The 22,020-nt window shown below is 41.8% G+C and overlaps 1 long non-coding RNA gene across 1 annotated transcript in view; it reads right to left on the reverse strand.

Annotated features, from left to right (window-relative positions):
- The window catches only part of LOC124258711, a 77,162-nt gene extending 55,291 nt beyond the window's left edge, over window positions 1–21,871 (reverse strand). Inside the window, exon 1 of the long non-coding RNA XR_006893658.1 lies at window positions 21,727–21,871. This is a non-coding gene — a long non-coding RNA (uncharacterized LOC124258711). The remainder of the gene's footprint in view (window positions 1–21,726) is intronic.
- Window positions 21,872–22,020: the final 149 nt, after the last annotated feature.

Raw genomic sequence — 22,020 nt, forward strand, 5'->3', positions numbered from 1 at the left:
CATCACTTCTAAGTGTGTTTATTTTATGTTTAAAGGTACGGGTTTTGAACAGGGATTCCTTGAATATGGCGTGTTTGATGTGTTGTTTCACCACGTACTTCTTAACACCCTTAGCCTTCCGGATCTCACTATTGTCGGCTTTCAGTATGGAGTACATCTTAGGCCTCAAGCCTATGTACTCGGCTATGGACGTGCCTGCACACTCGTCCTTCATCTTACCTAGGACCTTTTTATTTACCGTGCTGTGTATGGTATGGTCCTTGGGGTAGTCACTGGTGTCATACAAATCGAGGCGTTCTTTCATGTCCTCATACACGTCCTCGGTTCGAATCTCCATGAGCAGGGAATCCGTGTCAGTGTACAGCACTTCACACCTGTCGTCGTACTGTTTCTTAAGCTCGTTGTAGTAAAAGTCGTACATCAGGTGTTTGGATAAGTCGAGGATGCTCATCCCCACGTAAACAGGCCGGTTGAATTTTATGTGGCTTTTCTTCATGTGTAGGGCAACTAGGTCATCGGTGAATATCTTGCTACGGTTAAATGTCGGACTGACTATCAGCTTCCTGAGTTTGTCCTCCTCATTCGATCGAACCAGTTTTACGTCCACGCGTTTCCTCAGGTTTTCCATAGTCTTACCAAACACCGAGTTGTTCATGAGCTTGTAGAGGTTTTTCTCAAAGTCACTGGTTGCAAGCTTTCGGAGGTCTGTATTCATTCTGATGTAAGGCTCCATCCATGGGCTCTGGTTGAACACGAGCACCCTGTGTATTTTGGTCAGTTTCATACCCAACGACAGGTACAGCTGCAGGTTGCGATAGTGAACTATGTATTTGGTCTTATTCATCAAGTTAGGTACGAGTTTTTCAACACCCGTCACCCGCCTATCTAACAAGTTATGTTGGTATTCAGACATCCAGTCTGGGTTAACACTCATACGTTCGGGGGCCAGGGGGTAGCTGTTGTGTGATGTGTGTAATGCCTTGGGGTATTCCAAGTCAACCTCGAGGATATAACCTTTGTTCGAATCCGGCGCGATGCTCATAATATCAAAATCGGATGATACCCATTCAAATCCCCCTGTGGGTAGATACTGACTCATAGCCCATCCGTACAGGTTATTTGCGTCGAGGTATAGAATGTGATTGGTTGGTTTGCTAGGGTCGTAGCCATTCACGTATTGATTATTTGCTTTAGCGTATCGTTTGGTTGCCATGGAGATCCCACCTCGCAAACCTTTCTCAATGAACAGGTGCATGTCATAATCAGTAAGCAATTCCAACTTAACTCCGGTCTTTTTAAGCAAGGCATCCCACGACAGACCTGGGCTGGTGTAATACCATGCTGGATCTAGTTTATACTGCTTGATACATGTCCTCCTAAATGTCTCAAATACGTCGGCTAATAGTAGTACATCCATCTTCAAATACAGATCGTGATAGTCACCCAGGTTTTTACAACCAAGTTTATTCCATACATTAATAGCGTACGAGTAATCGTCTTCGGATATTTCCGACTCGGTCAGATTGCTGTAAAATTCTCTGATGGGGGGTAGTCTGGTCTCGGTGAACTTAGTCCAACTATCCATGTACTCATAGGGATACACACCCTTCCTCATAAGCAGGGATCTAGTCTCGGCGTCTGTGTATCGATCGGTAATAGGGAAGGTATCGTTGGCCTTAATCAGGCTGGCTAACGACGACAATAGAAATTGACACGAGTCAATGAACCTAAGTCCGTCTAAGCTGAAAGAGAGATATTTCTCCATGTTGTTGGGGATGCACGTTATATTACCATCGATTTTCGCGATGGCCTGCATGATTAAGTGAGAGTCGTACCCTCTCAAGTTGTGAAAGACAACGGGAATGTTTATTGTCTTAGGGTTGATTCTAAGCTTGAGGTTACACTCGTTATGAGCGGCGCCTCTATACTTACCGGTTATGTGACAGTGATCTCTCACCGAATCACCGTTCAGTGGTGAGTCACACACGTGACAGTTAATGCTACGGGAGTGAGCTAACCTGTCGGCTCGGGTCATACGCATGGGAGCTATTCTATACAACTTTTCCCTAATAATTTCTTCTTCCTCCTGCAAACACTTTAGAAACCTTTCAACCGCGTCAGGACCCCTGTATACTACGGGAGATTTCGTTTCACCGTCACAACGGACGACTATGTATCCAAATCCACATGCTTCATGCTCTTGTGTTTTGAGTGTGGTTGGGGGTACCCCCAACAACCCCGCCTGTGGGAGCCGTAATTGGTTTGACCAATGCTTCAAAGTCGGCATATATAATATAAGGCACGGACATTTGGTGCTTGTGGTTGTAGAATTTTAGGATATTGTCACCTTCCTCGGGCATGTCGACGCGTATAGCCGTCTGTCCCACACCTTGGCAATACTCCTGGTGGGATTCTAATAAATCAGCTCGTATGAAGCCGTGTAGGCATCGCATACAAAAGTGTTTTTTTCCCATTGTGTTTTGACTGGTCGTGTAACAACCGATTGAAATGTTTTATCCACGTGTAGTGATACTTTTCACCTCGTTGGATCATGAATATATTAATAACACGAGGGGGGTTCCCCCCCTGTCCCCCCAACAGTTGGGTTCCCCCCAACGAGCTGAGCCTGTGTATTATTGTTGTGTCGTCTTCGTGTCCAAAGACATTTATAGCTAGATTATTCTGTTTTTCTACTTTAGTGATCTGAGATATGGTGGTTGGTTCATCTATACCATCCCAGTTGAGTCCATCGTCTTGGGGATAGCTAGAAAGCCTGTTCGAATTAGTGTCAGCTGGAAACAAGGCTGATCTGATAGCTAATCTCAAGCAATCGTTTCCTCTATTCTTAACGTTTACTATGGCATGTTTTTTTCTTATAGTATGGAGGCAAGTCTAGGTATGACCCGCCTCTGAACGGCACGTAGTTAGCTATGTCTAGATAGACAATATCGATTTTATCTACAGCCCACCCGGATCCCAAGTGTGTGTAGCGTTCTAGGTGTTCCTGTATCTGCTGAAAACTAGTATCGATCGATGCGTCTATAGTCTCTATCTGGGTCACGACCTCTTGTTTACCACGGAAGTAAGGCTGAACGTACTCAGTAACATCCCCTACGTTCTTCTCGAGTGTCATTTTAATTGTGATTTGAAATTTAATACTTCCAAGACTGGCTAGTTCCTGTTTTATTTTATCATCTATCAGGGGCTTAATATCTGAGACATCTATATTCCTATTAACATGCATGCGCCAGCCTCTTAAATACTTACCTACAGCGCGCTCAGTGCGTACGAACTGTATAGTATTCATAATTGCGTACACACCTAAGGAATTAATGTCTAATTGGGCCGCCGTAAATGTAAAAAAAATCATAAGGTGTTATATATCCTCTCCGTCACCCCAACCAACTATATTTCACACTGTTTGATATAGTATTCCTTGAAGTTTAGCAGGTATTCCGATATACTTGTATAACAATCTATCTGATATTGAGTCGTGATGTTCCCCACACATACGAAGGGACGAGTATACTTAACATCCATGCCATTTTCAATATTACCTGAAATCTGAAGCGTCTCCGTAAGTTCAGTTTATCTTTGAGTATGTTTTTTACCCGAGATTCGATGTCTTCACTGGGATCAAGTTCCACAAACATATCTATATGTAAGTGTGTAATAATCTCTAATTGGGGTATAGTCAAAGGGAGGTAACTCACACTGCTATCTTGAGAAATCGCCTACGTTCTTTTATGTAGGCCTTTTTATTCTCGTAGATGAGGTGATGTCTGACTACGTTCGCCCCGTGAGCTTTACATAGACAGTAGTGACCTTTGACCCCTATACCACACACAGAACACGAGTAGTTGGGACTTCCCATGTGGGAATAACAGTACCCATGAGTACCGCATACCCTACCACAGGTCTCAGTCTTCCCCATAAGTATATATTCACATCGGTACATGTTAACATATTTATATGTGTATTAGTCTAATTGTTTCACAACCAAAGCAGTCGCCGCTATACCCAGCGCTATGAAGGTCAGTTCACGGTCCATTTGTCCCTTGGATGGTGTGTAGTACTGAGTGAGTGTTGGCTTCTGTAGTGGCTCCAATCGTTTACCAGTTAATAAGTAGTATTGTCTCGCTGCGTCGTCGACATCGTGGAATGTTTGAACGGCATGGTTTTCACGCCTGAGTTGTTCGTTAATGTAATCGATCCGCTGGAGGCGTTGTTTAGCGTACTCGGCCTGTGCTATTTGTAAGTTCTCAATAGCGAGATCGTGCCGCTTCCTCTCCGCCTGTATTTCAGCCGCGTGTGACTCTCGTAGTTTAGAGAAGAGGAAATTACTCCCGGAAAATGCCAGGGCATTCACTAACGCACCACCGACCATCATGGCAATCGTAGCCATCCTTATATTTATTTCATAATATCTTCAGGTATTATTCCTTGTTTTACTAGGATGTCTTTGTGGCCATCGCCATACCAAGGTTCATTATTAGCATACCCATATCCTGCAGGTTGAAATCTAGCTTGATAGTTGGTTGTTTAAGCACCATTTTGGTCAACCGAGCGTATCCTACGGCTAGACTGGCGACCACGGTGGCGTGGTATGCGTCGTTGACGAACGTTTTCCCTCAGACATTATGTATATGATATAAAAATATATATTTTATTGCATGATATGCGGGTTGACCTTTAATTCCGGGTGAGGGGACTCACTGCGTCGTGTATATAACCACGAGATAGCCACGGCAGCAGTTGCGCATACAACTAACAAGAGTCGCTCCGGGTGAGTCACCCTGATAATTTTATGTTGGTTACACCACCGTTTTTTACCGGCAGCTACTCTCTTAGGATTCTTCTGCCTGGTCACCTGTGAAGGGGTCACCTCCAGTTGTGGGGTCTCCTCTGAAGGGGTCTCCTCCAGTTGTTGGGGTGAGGTCTCCGCCAGTTGTGGGGTCTCCTGTGCAGCATCCATCTATACTATTATTATTATTTTTCCTCTCAAATTGACAATGCTTTGCCGTGATAATCGCCGCCGTAACCGGGGCTAACAACATACCGTATTTGTGATACAGCTCGCAGCTAATAGAGCTCAAGGCGTGTTCGATAAAAGGGTCTTTCTCGAGGTCTTCCCACAGGTAAAGTCGGCGCTCCGGGGGGGGATGGGAAGGAAGTATGACGCAATACCAGTGTATATCTGGGTCATAGCCGATCCTATTGTCTTTGTCATCTCTGAACCTAGTCTAGTCTCGTATTTAGCGTACAGTTTATCGATTTCTTCGGCTGACATTTTGTGAATTTTATCCGGAGTGTACTCCCCAAAGTAATGTTTGGCTTTGCCACCAACAGCCAACGCCACCAGTTTCTCTCGCTTATCATCGTCCACCTGTGGTGATTGGGGTACCAACAGTTGCTCTAACAATTCCTCACACTCCATCCTATAATGTAACAAGTAAGTTTTAGTTTTAACTATATAATATACGATATAAGCGAAACACAGAGAAATAAAGGTTAAGTTGCACACGACGAGCACTTCAAATACCATAACTATAACTAAATGCTAAGTATTTATACTAAGCATTGCTAAGCTTTGCTAAGAATTTACTAAGCATTGCTAAGCATTTGCTAAGCATTGCTAAGCATTGCTAAGCTAAAACACCCTATAATCCACGGGTTGGTCGGTCTTGAGCACGAGCTTAGCGTGTTTAGTTTCAGCTAGCTGTTTCTTCACCCGTTCCCGTTCTAATTTACTCATCACATCGTTTCTCTCAAACACTCTTCGAACGAATCCCTGTCCTTGCAGTGAAATAAGGCAACCCATCGCGTCTGCTCGGAGGTCTTTCAACACCGAGTTGAATTTCTGCGTTAGCACCCAGACGCTGTGCTTTGCGTGTCGGCCTGAAAATGCCAGGTACGATAGCATATCTCTCTTTTTTGTTATCTCGCGATTAGCGCTGCAGTCGTCCAGTATGAACAACGTCGACTCCCCTTTAAATTTCATATGGTAAGCTTTCAACCAGTCCTGTAGACGTGGCCCCGGATCGACTCTGTGTACGTCCGGGTCCGTCATCACCCAAGGTCTTTCCGTGTACGTTTTATTCATGCTCAGAGTAGGGCACATGATAACGATGTGGTCGAACACATCCCTGTAGTACCCCTCCAACATATCCAACACGAAAACGGTCTTCCCACAGCCAGTCTGCCCGCACACTATGGCGCAGTGTGGGTCGCGGGGCAAATCAGTAGATGGCTTGCACGAATCTCCCATTGTCTATATTAAGTTGCGCATCCATAATAACGTACAGATATAATTTCAACTTGCCAGCGGGTTGAGCCTTCTTGGTAATCTGGATAGTAATTCCTTCGCTACCATTGTCTATTCTACGGCCGCTACCGTGTAGTTTATCGTCATCCGTGGATCGCATGTCCAACCACAGCGCGTACTTGTTGGTTAAGTATTCACCGATTTGCACGGATGATAGGTCCAGGTCTTTGGCTATATATGGATGTTTGCTCGGCAGCTTTTTTATCTCATCCCACTGCTGGTACGCCCTCATACCATGACTAAACAGCTGGTTGGGTACGCCCTCTATAGTCACTTCCACCTTTTCAATCTCGGGGTTGAAAAACTTCTCGCTGTCCCTCCGGAACGGCTCGTAATCCTCCACTGGGACGACCAGGATGCCTTTCATCGATCGCGCCGGCACGTTCAGGTTGATATTCCACACAGTGTCGCTCTTATCCCGCACGATGGATCTATGTCTCAGCACGCGATCGTACAGGATGGCTACATTACCCGAGTACTGGCTTCGAACCTGCCTTGCCAGCTCCGGACTAGTGACCATGTCGAACTCCAGAGAGATGTTGTCTATGGTATAACTAGCCTCATCGCCGTTCGGCGTACGCACTACTTTGCTGTAGTCGTTAAACGTGAGCTCGTATTCAAGCCTATCACCCAGCGCGGCTTGGTAAAACGGCGCGTGTTCCGTGAGCAACTCGAAGTCGAGCGGCACGCAGAACCGGTTCCCGTACGCTTGAGCGATGGCCTTTTCACCGTCCGATAGCTTATCTAACTGGTCTGCCGTGAAGGCATACCCAATGCGCGACCTGGTCGATTTGCTGATGCCCTGGTACACGTCATTGACGCGTTCTCCCTCGCTTTTCCAGAGGTCCTTGTAGCAGTGAAAGACGTCGCTGTCGTCGATGCTCAGCACCTCGTTACCGGTGATCTTGATGGTCGTTTTCTTGATAATGGCTCGACCTACGTTCCGCACTAGCTCGCGTTTGTCGTTGTCGGAGGTCAACGTGATGTTGAACGCCAGTCGAACAGTGCCTGGTACAATGAGGTCATTCGCGCCAAGGTTTGGAAATCTAACCAGCAGCGTTTGATTCTGGTCTATCTTGCTGGGATTGTTGGTGATGGTCACCGACTGACGCACGGCTTTGACACCTAGTGGCTCTCTCGATCTCCTGAAAGGATCTAGTTTTCTACCGTACATTGTTATATAAATGAAATATATAAGTTTTAATACTAAATAATGGTCGAGTATATCCCTATGGAGGATATGTGGGATGATAGTGCCCAGGCATTCGGGGATGATACCACCTCATTAAGTGCTGAACTCGTACAGCCAACTGTCAACGATTATTACAACGCAGTTGAAAATAGAGAAGACATCAAACCGTTGGGGAGGGACTATTCCAAGTTTACAGTCGATAATAAGGGCACGCGTTGCGATTGAAGGCTTACCCGGAGATCGATCTCATGAATAAGCGCACGAGAGAACCGCTTTGCCTTATCAACACTCACCAGTCGTCATGGTAGTAACTTTATCCGTGATGAACTAGGGCTTCGTAGATTACGGCGGCGCGACCTAAACTTCCTCCGAAGACCGTCCAAGATCTGCAAGCAGCCAGAGCCAATACTGGAAACGCTAAAGAAACGTCGGACAGTATCGAAAAAATATTGGCTATGTATCATGACAAACCCTTGCCGGGTCTCGAATTTCCTCTGAGAGAACTGCGAGGCCTAGATGAAGCCTTAAAACATGTACGCGGAGAACTCGTTAACAACATGGGTAAACTGAACGAAGTCGACGAGCGCATCGCTCGCGAGAAAATAAAACTCACCGAAACTGAAGACGATGATATGAAACGTCGTATCGAGGAGAGAATAAAAAACTTGGAAGACGAGAGACGGACTCGGTTGGAATCCGCTTCCTCGAACCGGGAAGCCCTCCGATCACAGATCAGTCGTGTGCGAGAAACCATCGATCGAGTCCTAAATGAAGACACCACGCTAGCTGATAGGATCCGAATCCTGTTCCGTGAACAAGGCATCACCATCGCCAGCATTCTGACTGCACTGGGCTTCATCATATCAACCCTGGTGGTGTCACTGACGCCTGCCGGCGGTTGGGGTACACCCACGCATGCACCAAGTGGTAACTGGATTAAAAAACTAGGGGAAACTCTAGCTAAACTGGCTGGTAAGGCCGCCGAAGCCCTACCCGGCATCCTGGGTAGCATCGTCTCGTGGTTGCTGAGTGTTTTAGCTAAAACTGCCACGTGGCTTAGTCAAAACCTGTGGGCAGCCATCGTCGCCGTGGCGGGTCTGGTGTACGTAGCGGCTAAGGAATTTTTAACCAAATGAGTCCCAAAGCTACCCCACCAACCACCATAGCTGTTTTACGATCGATGTGCTGCTGATTGGAGGCTGCAGACTGGGGCTGTAGGTGTGTGTGTTGAACCCTAGGCTCCGGGGGTGGCGCCACTATACCCGTTTCACCGGTCGTGGGTGGTGGGACGTGGGGGACGTTGACATCGAGGTTGACGCCCAACTTTTGACCCGCCGTGGCTATAACTATTTCGTTGTTGTAGCCCACCACTTTTTTTACTCTCAGTTGCATATCGCTCGGAGCCATGTACAGTCCCACGTCGAACACGTAGTCGACTTTCGACCTGGCATATTCCAACACGTCTTGGTAGCGTTTGATGGCACTCGGGAGATCAACTGGAGCATTGATAGCATCCTCAACATTGACAACGAACTGTTTCTGAGCGTCGTAAGCAGTCCCCTTGCCTAGGATATTGGAACGCGTTTGAGTCTGCGCACCCAACAGCGCCCACACGTACGTTCGAATCGAGTCATTCAAGCGTTCGGTGCCGGCACGAGTATACCCTTTCGATTCCAACATGAATTTTTTCCAGTCACCCCCCTGCTCGAACCTCCAAACTCGGTAATCCTTGCTGTCGTCGAATGCCATGTAACGGTCATCCCACTCGTTGGTTGTGATATGATGATACGACTTGTATCCCCAATCTTGCAACTTCTCGCTGGCTTCCACGAGAGGCATGTTGTGAACGATAGGAATACCCAATCCGTGGTTCGGTCCGGCAAACGCCAATCCGTTTTAGTGTCGATTCGAATTCGTTGCAAATACGTTCGTAGGCCCGTCTATCGTATTGGTTGTTTACTGCATTCCACGCTTTTTCTTGTGAGAGTGGGGCGCTGATCTCTTTGAGGATACGCCTGACCTGGTAGTACACGTGAAACGTGAACACAGACTGACTCAGCGGTCCACGCCGAGTGTCGGATACACCACACCCCGTTGTAGCGCAATCACACCGCGAAGTTGAGTTGATTCTGCCAGAACTGCATCGGATTGTTCAACCAAGCGTGCACTGTCTTAACGTTAGTCACCGAAAACTTATACTTATCGAACACATCTATGAACTGGGCGTCGAAATACAATCCATCAGCGACCACGATCTTCATGTTTTAAAACTATTATATAATGAGTTTATATAACATGTACATAACACTTCCAGGAATAACGAGCGGCGAGGCCGTTCAGCTGACGCACGCGATCGATAACACGTCGGGTCAACTCGAAGTCGCACTGTGCGATATAACCTACCTACCGCGATGGACTAACATCAACGCTAGCAACAATAAACTGTTCGTAGGTGGCGCTAGCAACAAGATAATTGATGGTTACTACAGCGTGTGCTCTCTAAGCGACGACGAGGTCTTCAAACCATTGGGAGCCGAACTCAAGATGAACGACTCAAACGGTACAGTGGTGTTAATCAACAACGGAAGAAACTCCTTGAGGCTCGGTCGACCACTGGCGAGGACACTCGGTATACAGCCTGAAGAGATAAAACCAACGACTACCGCCACAGGCACGAAGTTACCCGACCTAGTACCGTACCGAGAGCTGTGCATTCATCTCAGCCAGGTTAGCACAACGGACAACATTCAAGGGGTCACCCTTCCACTATACTGAGAGCCGTACCGGTGAAAACGGAGAAATACAACGACGGCAGAACCGAGTCATTTTCACCGCGGCAGTATAAGAGGTTAACACAGGGCAACATCCCTGAGCTGATAATATCGGTGTTAGATATAAATCATAATCTCGTGAATATAGGATACCTCAGCGTAACGCTGCACATAAAATGACCAGCGCACAAGGTCCCGGAATGAAGTTGAAAAAATGCATCAATGTGGGGATCTCCGATCTCGGGGACACACGCGGATTCGACGACCCCGGAGTAGATGGTAAAGTGTACGCCTTGCAACTTAAAAACAGCATTTACAAACGCGTTGAAGTCCCCTCCGGTGGTACTAGCAACCTAAGTGATATAGTAGATACCTCAAGAGCGGCAGTCAACACTAAGTACACCCTTGTCAACACCGGTGATAACTGGATGATATACCCATCGTTCGGGGGCAAACTGTTCGACTTAACCGATGTTGAGAGCACTACCGTCGCCCGAAACAAACCATATACGCTCGTCTTCACCGATGATGATAAGTGGGTGTTATTACCGGGTAAAGTCGACTGGTTTCTCAATATTAGGCTCGGCTCCCCCTACGTGTTCACGGATAACAAAGACAACCACCTAAACAAAGTCGTGAACAACGGAACCCTGCTCGTGGCTTACATCCCGACTCAGAGACGTAGCGTAGTCATCAGCCCACTCGCCAGTATGGCAGCCCACATGCTATCGAGTAAAGCGGGGATGCAAAACGTGGTATTGCAGTTGGTGTCTGAATTCGAAGGCGTGGTCAGGATCCTGGAGAGTCTACCGGCGAACTCAACACTTATCATCCAAGTCTACCTAGGGGAACCATCGCGGGATGATGTAGAGATCGTGAAGGGGGTCAAACTCCGGTGGGGGAAACAACAACAGTATCACGTTTGCACCGTTTACGTGCGGGTGGGTGTCGACTCCAAAACCAGTCTGCAGGGTGTCACCGTGGTCGTGGAAGACACTATATCACTAACCAAGATCTTCCTACCCGACAACATACACTTCATGGGGGTGAAGTGCACCCCTGAACTATTATCAGAAAACCAGTTGGAAATTATCTCGTAATAATATTATAGCAATGTCTTGGCTTCACCCCAACACTACGATTAACGATCTAGGGGACACGGAGGGATTCGACCAGCCTGGTGAGGAAGGCACCTTATACATCCTACACTTGAAAGACAACGTGTATAGGCGGGTGTCGTTATCAGATTTTAAAGAGCCTGAATGGTTAGTCAACTTAACCCTCACCTCACCTTATATCTCCCTGAAACAAAAGAATACTATCTCCGAGATTAGGAACAACGGCATGATTCTAGGATCGTTTGTTCCGTACTCTAGTGTACAAGTCGTACCAATACCAGGCCACTCGGGCAACATGTTAGCTTCCAGTGGGACGGTGAAGACAGAGATCAAATTACTCGATTACCAAGAGGTTTTTAGAAATGTCGCGGAAAACTTCACATTCATCATAGACGTCTATCTCGGAGATATAAGTTTGACTGACAGGTATATGGACATTATAGATGATATGGCGATAGGTTGGGAAGCCAGGTGTAATAACCAACGTTGTTGTATTATTAAGGTATCGGGAAACAAACCTTTAGCAACCCTTGATGGGGTTCGTCTCTTTAATGGACTTAGAGCTAAGACCCCGCTTTTTTACACATACGTTAATCTAAGTATTATCGGCTTCAAGTACATTAATCGAAGGTTAAATGAAACCCAATTAAAATACATTACGGGATTGAACTATATCCCTGAACTAGTACCAGAATAGTATACCCGGATCGGCTATTAACTGAAGCCCAATTAAATTATCTTTAGTAATATATATTATAGGATGGGACTGTACCCAGGCATAGAGGAAGTAGCGAAGACCCTGGAAACCGTAGACGGGTTCCGCTTGAGACAATTATGTGATGTAAGACGCCAACTAGAACAAGACCGCGACAAGCGTAAAGCATTATATAAGAAATACCATAGAGTTTTCAATGCCGTGGACGGGGCTGACACTGCCCTTATGACAACCAGCATGGGTCTAGGGGTGGCAGGTGTTGGGTTATTAACCACCATCGTGGCTGTACCTATAGTGATGGGACTCGAAATAACGGCTGGAGTGACAGGAGTGTTAGGGTTGATACTTAAATACACATCACGCAGACTGCATCGTAAGGCATTGAAGCATGATGAAATTAGAATTCTAGCTGAAGCAAAGCTGAACACAGTAAGCGACCGTATTTCAGCGGCACTCACTGACAACAAAATCTCAGAGGAGGAGTTTCGTTTGATCCTATCCGAACTCACAAAATATAACAAAATGAAACAAGAGATTCGATCCAAGTCTCGTAAGTCTGCTGCTATCAGTGAGGACGAGAAAAAAAAGTACATAGAACAAGGGGTGAAAAAGGCCCAGCAAGCCTTTATTACCAACACCAAAGAGATCCTAGGCGATTCACGTTAAACTGTTTCGTTGAGGTCAACGTGACATAGTGTCATAGATAAAGTAGACATCAAAGCCGGCGAACCTAACGGGTTTGTGAGAGAAGAATTATTGATCGTACCGTATGACACAATGCTACCTCCCGTCAACACGACATAGAGGCAAGATACCACTATAGTAGAGGTAATGGTAGCAAGAGATAAGGGTCCCCAACTAAAGTCTTATTTGTGAAATAAAGCTTTGTAGAGGGGTAGTAGAGGGTAATGGGAAGGGTCCGACTAAGGCTTCATCTATTAAATGAAGCTTTAGATTACCCTGATCCAGAACTCTCATTCCTATACTATACTACCAATTACCCCACTGTGTATGCTATGTATATATAACGCTATCGACTTCATCTCCTGTAATGGCACGATCCAGAAAACGGTGCAATGCTTAATGGACTCGCCCAAAGTACTTTTCTGTAATAGCTTTAGTACCAATGCCAACGACGATGAGTTGCATAAAACCCGACTCACACATTCATTTACTCAACAAACAAGCTGTCTGAACAGCAGGAATTTGTTTTGGTTATTTTTCGGTTGTTTGTTTAACGTGGCACTCAGCAGTATCCCAACTATATGGTGGCGGTCTGTTAATAATCCAGTCTGGACCTGACAATCCAGTGATCAACAACATGAGCATCGATCTACCCAACTGAGATACGATGACATGTGTCAACCAAGTCAGCGAGACCCGAGGCCGAAGATAGGACGACAGATTCTGATTTAGGGGATTTGACGGCAGGCATTGTGCTTGACCACAAACTTTTGCAATATCGCGCGCGTGCGTGCGTGCGTGCGTGCGTGTGTGTGTGCGTGCGTGTGTACCCGATATGGGCTTCACACATGGGGAATCGAACCCGGTCTTTGGCAAGACTCTTTTTTACCACTAGGCTACCACACATCCCCCGCAAATTACAAAGACTGCTGAGTTGACGAATGCAGAGGTTGAGATGAGTGTAGTCTGTTTATCATGGCAGCACCACAGTGCACAACCACAGTTGGTGAGTGAGTGAGTTGCTGCACGTGCATTTTTGTATGTATATCATATAATTCGATAACCCTTGTTACGGCAGAAACGGGTAACAAAATAGAACCCAATATCAAAACCTTTCGAGTCCATGACAAGAAACTGGTGACTGAGGGCATGAGCAAATGTCTACACCATCGGATCCACACAATATCCCTGATATCCTTTAGTTTATACAACTACTTCGAGAATTCTACAATTATTACTTTGTTTCATCAATGTCCTTGTTATCTGCACCCTGAGAGAATGCTAACATGTCATGCTCGTCCGTTATCTCTTTCTAAACATACATTTCAACATCAAGATTATAAGTTACCGTAGAAAAGAGCATACATCGGTCTGAGTGAGTGAGTGAGTTTAGTTTTACGTCGCACTCAGCAATATTCCAGCCAGATGGCGGCGATGTCGCTGTGAGAGTACATGTTGACGGAACAGAATACAGAATGACATGGTGGTGAAAGTAATTTTATTCCATGGTCAGCAGGAACTGTACTTGTTCTGATATAAAACAAAACCATTAAATCATAGTCTAATATTTGTTTTAATCTACCTTTGACTATATTTACAATGTCTTAAATTCCTAACTTTCTAATTCATTAAACTTCCGTTACAAAATCACCCAAATGGGTACTACTGACTAACAATCTCTTGGCGTGCTACCTAATCAACGTATCGAAACGCACTGACCATAATTTCACATCATACCGCACGCGGCAAACACGCATGTCTTTTGCATGCTCGAGAAGCTTTCCGCGAAACCAATTGTTGTAAGGTGTGTTTTCACGAATCGTTCGCATGTACACCAACTAAACCCTTAGACCACGCCCGGGAACAGTGCAGTGAATAAGTACAATGAATATATATAAAAATGGATAAACAATTCATTTATGTAGACAATACTTTTGCCCGTTCCTTTTCTTCAACACAGTTCTATGCCCCAAACGCTCTCATAGTTGTTTCTATTTATGTTCTTTTTATATTCCAAGTTCGTTTTTGTTATTGTAATTTTCACTTCAAACTAGTATTCAAAAACCTTCCATCTGATTATGTACACATGAGGTCAAACTAAGTTAAGAATATATATGTGTGAGGTGTATGTGGAAGAAATCAGGCACATAAGATGGTATGTATGGGAAGGTTTGTGCATCATCTTATACAGCTAGCTTTCCATAAGTTTAAAATTTTAAAGAGATTATACCTCTCCTGGTCAAGGCAAAATGAGTATAAAAGCAATATATACAAAAATCTTAAAGGTTAGCACAATTGATACACTTTGTAATATGCTCAATGTAATACTAGACACCTGTTTTAAACTGTCCAAACAAGATATATAAATAAAGATTACTCTGTTTCATTAGACTGATGAAATTATAAGAAATAGTTGTCATACATGTTTACATATTACTACCATTGAAACAGTGAAGAAATCTGGTAATACAAAACACTGTATACACGCAAATAAAGATACATGCACATATAATGAAATCAAACGATGCAACGGGAAAAGCTAATGTACAAATAAAGTTTTTAAAAGTCTGTTTCAACATTTGTATGTCACCATGGTTAATGTTTCTGATTAATGTTCTGATGATTTAGATAAATATTATGAACTACATCTGGGTACTTGGAATCATGTTTCGAACTGAATTTATTCCAAGTAAAGTAAACCTTGTTTGTTTTGTAAAGATTTAAAATAAATAACCTATATACATTTCAATATATGTGACATTAGAAGCACTATATGAAATTAGAACAAAATTGACAGATTCGTGCTATAGGTTATTGAACATCTCACATGTCCATTTTTCAAAACCATGCGGTTCCGTTACATTTTTACATCATTTCGATAATTGGAGAGGGGAAATGGGTTTTAATGTTCCATTCAAGATTGTTTCAGTCCTATAACACACAGGTTTGTCTGCTTGTTCTAAAAATAACCACCAAAGCCTGAAATACAGATTTTTTAAACAAAAGCAACCTTCACGGTCAACTATCGAAAACTAGTTGAGATACGTATAGTATCTAAATACCCAATAGACTCACGTATGTTAAAAAAACTCCCTCCTCTCCTACAACAGCAAGCTATATCGGGGTTATTTGGGAGGTGGGTGACTCCTCATGTAATACAAGCCAGTATTCCTTTGAGTATGGTTTGATAATTCATACGACTACAAATACTATAAGAAAAATGTCCAGTATGACGATACACTGCGAATAAAACAATTCACAATTCCCGACACCTACAAGAGATACTTCAATGGTCACTAGGAACGTTAAACAGCTAAAATGTTCCAAGTTGGGAAGAAACGTCAATGAGCCCTTGACGCATGTTTCTACTGAGAACTTGAGAACGACGGATTCAAGTGTAAGCGGATTCAAGTCGAATGGCAAGGACTCAAATATCCATCTAGGGGATAGTTTGTAATTATCTCTCATCTTCCCTGTCACAAAATGCATGTTGCAGGGATAAAGGAAATGGTACAGTGTCTGGATGCATCTTGACGAGGAAGATGTTTATAATACACAATGTTCACACACAATGTGTGGCATTTTACCAGGCACTCCAGCCAAGGTCAAGTTTTGGGCACATCAACATTGATCTCTAAAGTTCATCGTCAGTTCCCAGAGCACACAGTGACATAAAACTAAGTGGTAAGCAACATAGACAGACAGACAGACAAACACTTTATTCGGTAATATACGGCCTACGGCCCATTTTACAGTTAATATATAATGTATTTATAATGTCACGTGAGCACAAATTGAAGTAGTTATCTAGCAATAAATATATGTTTTAACAATGTTGCAACTGCATGTATAACAAGAGGATTTTGAGAGTTTAATTAATTTACCATTAACATATTGTTTTTATGGACATGTTTAATGTGTAGAAGATATTTCTCTCTCAAATCTATATATTTATCACAAACTAATAATACATGGAATTCATCTTCAATAAAACCCAATTTACTGTTTGCGCATTTAATTAGTTCAATATCGTCTTGTTTATACCTTCTGGAAAAATTGACATTAAAATTGTGTAGGGAAAGTCTAAATTTACACATGGCTCTTATAAAATCCTTATTTTCTAATGATGTCAAATATTTCTCTGGTTCTATAGCTGACTTAATCGAATTATAATGACATAAAAAGGATGAAGACGAAATACTATTGTACCATGTTTGATAATACATATCTTGTAATCTTTGTTTTAATGAAAATAGAGATAACTCTTCATCACCAAAGTCTTGCGCAATCCAAACAAAAGAATACCCACAAGTAAAAAGCAAAGATCTAACATTTGAAACCCAGTTACAACTGGTCTTACCATTATCATAAAGAGTTTTTAATACATTATAGCAGTGATAAGGATATCGTTGTCGTTCCATCTTTAGTAATTTACATCAATATTTAAAAACTGTTTATATAATTTCATTTGTCTATTTCACCACACGTTCTTCTTACCGAGTCACTTTCTCAGTTCGATAATTTAAAAGCAATGTCATTATTTAGCGTTGACACAATTTCTAATTGTGATATAGATATGTCGCTGTCACAGATAAAACTCAATGTCTTGTTTTATTGACACCTGTGTGTCTGCCTGCCTGTCTGCTAATGACAATATTCAATACACAACTGCGATCACTGACCACATGCAATTTGAACTTAACACCAATCAGGCTATACACCATAAACAAAACGCATTGATTTATGGCCCGAGTTCGGTCTCTGTCACATTATGTAATTACACAGACAGGCAGGTGTGATACTTGAACACATGACATGTTATGATGTCTGTTGATTGCAAAATGTAATACACAAAATATGAGCATGTATTTACAAAACCCAACATCTCTATATATATGTCAGGGTAGAGACTGCGATCTGGTAGAATCGGAGATTCTACCAGTAGAGATTGCGATCGGAGTCTCTACCAGTAGAGACTGCGATCGGAGTCTCTACTGGTAGAATCTCCGATCCTACTAGTAGAGGTTGCAATCGTCTTCAACTGGTAGAAACTCCGAGTGATCTGTGGGTAAACAACAAAGACACTTTTTCTGAACAGTACTATGCATTTTATTCAGATATAACACTAGACTGTTTCCTTCAGCCCAGTATCCATACACTTAGTTAAAACAACAAAATGATTTCACCTATGACTAATTGATCCATGAGAGTAAGGGGTGAACAACACAAAGATAAGCTGGATTAACAGTTTGAGATTAACAGATTAAGACTGACTGAAACTGAGTAAACGATTATATTAATTACCTTAAGATTGGTTTGTTTAAACATATTATATTTCGAAGGAAAACTGAATTGTTAAACAAGCATGTTGGCTTATTGTTACACTGCTCCAGGAAATACAGAATTGGTTTGTTGTTATAAGCTATAGGTGTATTGGCATGTCGGCATTTTGGGAGGATAGGTGTAGGGCAATTCCCCACCAGGTCATTTCCCCACCTCTTTGGAAAGCAGTGTTTTTATAACAATTACTGATCATAAGTTTTGAAATACATCTGAATGAACTTCCTACTTTTAACTGAGACTTTGATAACAAACATTTAACACCTCACTGTAAACAATATCAAAAAAAAAAAAAAATGGTTTGTAACACTGTATTTACATCATGAGACCAAGCTGCCAAATTTGGACTCCACCAAAAACAATAACAAAAATACCTCCAAAACAGACTTAACAAATAAAGTTAACAAGATAACAATAAATAAGTTCAATTATAACTGGCAAATAATAGAAAACATTATCCCCACTTATTATACTTGCTTGCATAAGCTTGCACTTGCTTGCATAGGTTATTCCATATAATCATAGTCTCTACCAGTAGAGACTACGATCGCAATCTCTACTAGTAGGATCGAGATTCTACCAGTAGAGTTTAACCACTCTAACTAGGCTGAGAATGAAAAGAGGATAACGCCCTGTATCGCCTAAAATGGCCTTATTCGAAGCAAACTTCCCAACCCGTAAAAAGCGTTTAAAATAAGATGATTGGACTTTCTCTATTGCCTCACTATATTTTGTGCCCCATATCTCTGCCCCATATAACAAAATCGGCGCAATTTTACCATAAAAAGTAGAACATGCTGTAGAAAATGGAACATTTACAAGTTTTTTGAAAAATGTATAAACTGGAATAACAGCTTTAGAGGCTTGACATGCTAATTGTTTACAAGATACTGACCATGCTAATCTAGCAGATATAACTAATCCTAACTACTAATAATATGTCTTAATTTCTAAAGGAACTTTGTCATATGCCCAGTGTTCATGCTTAGCAATTTTACCTCCATTTCTGAATACAATGACATTTGGGTTTTTTGTGAGTTGACTCCTAAACCCCATTTCTTACAAAAGGAATACAGTACATTTAATTGTTTCTGCAGGCCATTAACAGTATATGAAAACATGACAACATCATATGCAAAAAGAAGTAACATTAAATCAACAATATCCTGTGTCACAAATACACCATAACTACACTCTTTATATACTTCTATTACAAGTTCATTAATGAAAAAGATAAATAAAGCTGGGCTTAATATGCAACCCTGTCTCACACCACTAGAAGTGGAAAACCCTTCTGTTCTACCAGATGAAGTTTAAATACAAGCCTTTACAGAAGAATACATATTACGAATGACGTTAAACAATTTTCCGTGACAACCTTTAATAAGCAGTACAGTAATTTCTTTCTATCAACGTAATCAAAAGCTTTTTTAAAATCGATAAAAGCACGATAGAATCTACCTTTCGGCTTACATAAATATTTTGAACACAATGTTTGCAATATGAATAGATTATCAACTGTAGAGTAATTTTGTCGGAAACGGCTTGTCATTTTGATAAAAGATCATTTATATCTAACCAAATTCTAAGGTGCTTTTCAATTTACCTGTGACATTCAGAATAGAAATACCTCTATCATAATTGTTGGGGTCAGAACGTTTACCCGACTTCAACAAAGGCAAAATCACAACTATATTCCATGGTTCTGGAAAATCGCCAGTATTTAAGACTCTATTATAAAGACGTTTCAAATAAGGTAAAATAAAATTTCCAGACATTTTAAAAAATTCAGGGGATACTCCATCCTCACCTGCAGATTTACCACTTTTCAAACTTTTCAGAGCATCTACTATTTCCCTATCTGTTATTTCACCTGACAAAATATCATCCGTGAAAGGCAAATCATTACAATCTCTCACAAGAATTTGAATTAATATACTGGGAGACAAAACAATCAAAATCGTTTACATCAACATTTTCAACTTTCGGATTTAACAAATTATTGAAATAATCGTACCAAATATCAGTAGACATCGAATAACTTGAAACATTTCCACGTGTAACTTTCTTTAACGTCTTCCAAAAACTCTTACAATCTCCATGTTCAGCAGACCTCTTTATATCAACACATATTTTGGTATTAAAAGAACGCTTCTTCTTATCACAACATTTTTTATATTCAGTTTTGGCATCCACACACAACTTTAAGTTTAAATCACATTTAAATCTTCTGAATTTGTTCAATAGAAATTATTTTCTCGTTTTTAATTTACTACAATCTTTATCAAACCAAGGTGGTTGCTGTGAATGAGATTTCCGGGTGACTGTATCATAGGCTCCTGCATTCACTGCACAGTGAATTAATATATCACTTAGATGTCTTACAGCAGTGTTGATGTTTTCCTCCAATAATAAAGTAAATGTGTTAAACATATCTATGACATCTTTATTGCGGAGATAATTTTGATATGGAATTTGACATTCCGGAGGAAGCCTGTAACACATCCTTGAATATGATTCAGCTTTTTGTGAATCTCATTATTACTTACTGATGGGATAATATTTTCAAAACAGCACACCAATCGAAGGTGGTCCGACTCAGTGCGTTGATAAACTTTCATATCTACAATATTATCGAATATATTTGAAGAAAGAAAAGAATAGTCAACAACACTAGATCCAGAATGTGATATATAGGTCATGTTTCCAACGTTATCTGATTTAGTTCTTCCATTAACAATATTGATATCAAGTACCTTACATATATGTAGTAGGTTTAAACCATAATTATTAACGACAGTATCTAGCGAATGTCGGGGGCAAGAGAAGTAATCAGATTTATAGTCATCATAAACTGGTAAATAATCAACATCATCATCTATGATATAATCTAATTCACTTCCAGTCCTGGCATTAAAGTCGCCACACATTATGAATTCCGACAACTCGCCATAATCATATATACTATCTAGCAGTTGTGGCTCTAACATGCCAGTCCCACTCTCTTCACTGTCTGTGTACGCCGGTGACCCCTCGGGGTTAATGTAAACAAACACGATGAAGAGTTGAAAGAGGGACAACTCACTTCTTATTCTGAAAAAGAGTAATTTTTTTCCAAATAAGATGCAATATCTCTTTTTAATACCAACTGCTAATCCACCAGAAAACCTTCCCAGGGTTTTATATCTTCTAGGATTACTAGTATAAATATCATATTCACCGACAATGTCATTTAAAATATCATGTGCAGATGCATAAATACTATATGTAAGCTTCTTAAGACGAAGCCCTTAAAATAGCTGTAGGGACTGATAGTGATGAAATTGTAAGATGTTATTCTAATTACTTTCAGAAGGCCTGGGCGTGAGGAATAATACTTTGCCCCCGTTTCCTATTATCCATAACAAAACATACAACCTTATGGATAAAAGAAGTTATACCTTTTCATAGTTACTCATCAACTTATGGAATGCCAATCAATCAGTATCTCAGTAGCTATAAAATAATCCAAACATTGACAAGTACTAACACGTATCAGTCAACAGAGATCCCATCTTTAGATAAGCGTGATAACAAAGTACCACATGTATTATGATACAATCCTTCATAGTTTAAGTGCTCTGTTAACACACCTATCGGGTCACATAACAACGACAAAATAATGTCAATACAATGACAAAGACAACAAGCAAAACATGTTGACTTGCAACCCAAATTCAAGAATGGTAAAACATTGTCTTCTTTCAGTCCAAACACATACCAAGTTGCTTTGCTTTGTCATTCATGATAGTCAAATGATAACTATTTAAAGATACATTTCTAAAACTGGATTAAGTTCAATAAATTATAAGTGTGAGTAGAAACGCAGTAATGTG

This window comes from Haliotis rubra, unplaced genomic scaffold (genome assembly GCF_003918875.1).
Source record: "Haliotis rubra isolate DU_JTF1 unplaced genomic scaffold, ASM391887v1 Scf7, whole genome shotgun sequence".
Taxonomy (NCBI): Eukaryota; Metazoa; Mollusca; class Gastropoda; order Lepetellida; family Haliotidae; genus Haliotis; species Haliotis rubra.